The sequence below is a fragment of the Pteropus medius genome, unplaced genomic scaffold (assembly GCF_902729225.1).
Source record: "Pteropus medius unplaced genomic scaffold, Ma_sr-lr_union100, whole genome shotgun sequence".
Classification (NCBI taxonomy): domain Eukaryota; kingdom Metazoa; phylum Chordata; class Mammalia; order Chiroptera; family Pteropodidae; genus Pteropus; species Pteropus medius.
In genome coordinates this window covers 2,341,374-2,345,921 of record NW_024342257.1, presented here as the reverse complement: position 1 = coordinate 2,345,921, position 4,548 = coordinate 2,341,374, and the positions used below count along the sequence as shown (strand labels likewise).

The 4,548-nt window shown below is 35.1% G+C and overlaps 1 pseudogene; it reads left to right on the top strand.

Moving 5' to 3' along the window:
- Nucleotides 1-2,570: 2,570 nt before the first annotated feature.
- On the top strand, nucleotides 2,571-2,783 carry LOC120599869 (SNRPN upstream reading frame protein-like; annotated as a pseudogene).
- The last annotated feature ends 1,765 nt before the right edge of the window (nucleotides 2,784-4,548 follow it).

Genomic DNA, 4,548 nt, shown 5'->3' with positions numbered 1-4,548 from the left:
TGCTATTTCATTTTCCACCTCTTGCAATGTGTTCTTTATCTTCAGAAATTCTATTCTGTTCTTTTTGAGGGATTCAATATCTTTGTTAAAGAACTCATTCCATTTATTAGTTGTTTTTCAATTACTGAAATTGTTGATATGAATTGTTTTGGATCTCACTGAGTTTTTTCAGAAGTATCATCCTGAATTCTCTGTCATTTAAGTCACATATTTCTATGTCTTTAATCTTATTTTCTGGAGATTTTCTCTTTCTTTCTGAGATGTCTTTTCACTTTGGTTGTTCATGGTGTTTAATTTCTGTGCATGGGTATTAATGGAAGTTTACTGGTTTTATTTCTGTTTTTTTTTTGTTGTCGTTTGTTTTGTTTTGTTTTTTTCTTCAGAAAGATTTATTATATAAAGATTTCTTTAGCCTACTGCAAAGAAAGAGTTTTTCTTTTGGTTTCCAGTAGGTTGTGTCTAAGCCTCTTAGATCTCTGTTTTATATAAAGCCTTAATAATACTTTTATTTTCCCCCTTATAGATGTTTAATCACACTCGCTACCCTCAGTCTCTATTTCTGTCAGTGTTAGCAATAGTTTTAGTAACTTTTGCTCAGATTCCCATTGGGCTCCGCGATGTTCAGGCTCGGATATTATGGGGTAGGCGTCCTCTGGTTTGGGGGTTGGGAGTTTGGCTCAGCCTTGGTTTTGCAACTGAGGCTGGTAAATCATCTGTTGTTTCTCTGTGGTCCCCGCTTCTTTTCTTTCTTCTCTGATGACTGGGCCCTGCCACTGGTTCCATAGAGCTTCCAGCTCTCCCTGGCAGGGCTGTTCAGGGAACTTGCCAAACCTTCTCCCCTCCTCCCTCCTCCTACAGGAGTCTCCAGCTGCGAGAGCAGCTTCTTTGTTTCTCGTAGTCCACCACCGGACGCCAGGGCTTCTGACCTGTGGTAGTTCTTATGTGCAGATCTCTCTCTGAGAGGTGCTGGTGTGCAATTTTTTTTTTTTTGAGTTTTAGATATTCAGCTTGTTGTTTCAAGGGAGAAAAATCTGGAGATGTCTCTCACTCTACCATTTTTCTCCAAACTTTGGTACTTTTTCTTTGAGCTAAAGTGCTCTTATATTTAAAGTAAATCAACTCTTCCATGAAGACCTTTTTTGCTCTCTGAAGAAGTAATTTAGTTCCAAAGTGTACCAATTCAGTATCATTAAGCTTATCAAGAGCTACATTTTCTATTATAAGCAAATCATTGATAAAGTAATTTGCCTCAATTAGATAATCTCTTTGAATCCAGGAAGGAGGATATTTTACTTAATTTACTCATAGTCATCATTTTGTTTTTCTTTCAATTGCCCAGTTGTGTATGGAAATGTATATATTATACACTAGCTTAATAAAATAAGACCTAATCCCTTGTTTGCAGTAGCATATGTTCAGCAGTACCTTAGCACATGTGCCAGTTATCGTTAAACATGGATTAAGTCCTTAGGACTTGTACCCTGTTCTGTTGATGATATACAAAATATGATCTTTCATTAAAAAGTTTATAAAGTTTTATTTTTGACAAGAAATTGCCTGTCAAAGGGGCAAATGATAGAACAAAGCTGGCCCAACTTTCCTGGATGTGGTAAGGACTATTTAACAACTATGAAAGTGCTTTAAATATTAAGCCTTATGGAACCATTAATTACATTTATTATTTAAAAGACATAATGGAAAGACATAAAGCCTAGAAATTTTAGGGAAAATACCTAGAACTGGTGCCAAATAAGCAGTTTTTCTAATGGCTAAAGAGTAGATGAAAGTTACTGGTAAGAAATCTATTACTGCTGTGACGAAATGGGAATACACAAAATGTGCTGAAGGAAAGTGAAAATCATTAGGGTGCTGCAATATTAACATTAGAAGTGACCAGCTGACTATCCTCTTATCTCCTTGGTTCATAATCTGTCGATAAATCTCACATTAATCAATGCTATTGTGCTTTGCCTGTAGAATGATTGAAGTAGTTGTGTTGTTTTTACAACCCTTCATATTTAGGGTGCATCACTGCACTTCAACTGCTGATGACACAACACTACTTTGTTTGCTTGTAACCCAGTCACTTGTCAAACATATCATAGGCTTCCGTGTATTGCAGGTCTGGTGCTGTAAAAATTGAGATACCACTCAGAATTGAGATACTACTCAAAGCAAAAGAGTACTACTTTTATTATATGGCAATGAATTATACCTAAGACATTTTCTACCCCAAGAAACAGAATTATCTTCAAAAGATAACTAATGACAACCAAACGCCTTATTATCAAAACAAAATCACATCTAGTTGTGTTTTCGTTTGGCATTGTTTAGCTTGTGGAGTATCTTATATGTATTTAGGAAACTAGACAAAGAAGAAAAATCTCTTCAATGCTTGACTTTTAAAAATTGTTTCACTCTATGGGATTATATACCTTGGCAATAATTATTTTGGTAACCCAATCACACATGTTCACTGTTGCTGTGTTACTCTGTAAAAGGTAACTAAAGAGAGCTGAGTGGCCACTGGAGATGCCTGCCGCTCTGGTACGAGGAGTGTAAGCGGCTCGATGGAGTGGGCTATGGACAGCTTACACTGGAGACAGACAACAGAACACCACGTAACAGAAGTGGAAGTCCAACTCAAATGCAGGACAGCCTCACTGAACAACCAAAAGTGTCAGCTGTACCCAAGGCAATCTCAGCAGTAGCAAGTACCAGTGGTAGATTTCCAGGTGGAACTGAGACAGGTATTCTTAGCTGAGACACCAAGAGGTGGTTAAAGCAGTACTGAAACATCGAGGTAGCTGATTCCAAGTAAAAAATCAGCTGACGATGTATCGATGTATTTGAATCAGCTGGCAATGTAATAAGAATATTATCCATGACAAAAAAGGTAAAGAATCTTCAAATTTTTTTTAAGGATTCTTAGAGGTATAGTTGCTGATCACAGACATCTTTATTGTCTGAAAACAGGAAATTATCTTTATCAAAATTTCAGTACTCCTTTTATAGAAAAGTCTAAGGGCCTATGACCCAGAGGTCTTGGCATAGAAGATGCTTTATTAATTTATTTGTGTAGCTGATTTTTTGGCAGTTCTAACTAAACCAGGGTTTAGAATACAATTGATTCTTGTTATTCAAGGTAATGTCTCATAAACATAGTCATATTTTATAACCATTGCTCCTAGCAGTGCATAGTTAAAGTTCCTGCGAGCCTCTGGTTATATTTCCGTCAACCAATCAATATATAACCTGTTTTATGTATGTTTCTGTTTCAATACACCTTATTTAATATATTTTATTGATTCATTAATGTTGGATTCATAGCCAACAGTACTATACCTCATACCTGAATGATGCCTATCTAATATATGATTTTCTTTGTAAGTCCCATCACAGCTTTTTTTGAAAGAGCTTCAACATTATGCTTGGGAGCCATTCAAAACAGCAAAATCACCAACAGGAAGCACAAAAAGATGTGAAAAACTAGTACAAATTAGAATGTTAAGAGGATATTTGTTTACAGTAAGATAGCTGAAACAAGAAAGCCAGACATTGCCTTATGTGGCTTTAGCTTGGAACCTTCACATTGGTGACTCAAATTTTTCACCACTGGGCATGTTCACAAATGACAGAAAATGCATAGCGAGTATTGATTTTGAAATATTATTTACAAATAAAGTTTAGCAGAGAGGCAAATTCTCAAATACAAAATCTGCAAATAATGAGGATCAATTGTACCTGTTACGCAGTGACTAATTTTATACTTTTTACTTGTATAATGACTAAGTAGTTATTCTGTACTTGCAAAGAATAAATTGTTTAGAAATACATAGGATTTTGCTTAAATTTCCAATTTTGCCCTTGGCCATTTATTTTAGAGAATCAATTTGAAAAAGAAGTTTGATTTGCTCCCAATTTAGTAGAACATTATAGTTATTTTTGTACCTATATTCAGAAATTCAATAGCTAAGAGATTATAAATCACAAAGATGAATGGAAAGGCAATAACAGGAAGAGAAATCAAGGAAGAAAATATGTGTTCTCAGATTTATAGTCTTACAGTAGTTTTAAAGAGCTGAGATATGCTTAATCAACACTTGTTGATTGGACTTAACTTCAACTTTACTTTACAGTTTATAATTGATAATGGTCTGAGGGACAGTAGAGATGTAAACATTTATTTGAAGATAATAACACCATTAAGTTAATGCTCTGACACACTATAATGACAATATTTGGACCATGTTTATATAAGCTCTGTTCTCAAATACATAGAGTAAGCCAATATTTAAGATATGAACATTTGATTCCCTATAAAATAAAAATAGTCTAACAGACATTTTATAAAGTGTGCTCTGTTGAAGTGTATTATTCTGTATTGTCAAGAGAGCATATACTTTGATTGAAAGGCAGTGAGAGAAAATAGAGAATGACTTATATACAGTGCTTTTAAGCTCGTGACAGAAAGAGCTCAAGCAATATGTGGTCACTCAAGAAACTTCAAAGGGGCTGGTATCTGAGTTTGGGAAGGGTGGAAAGGAA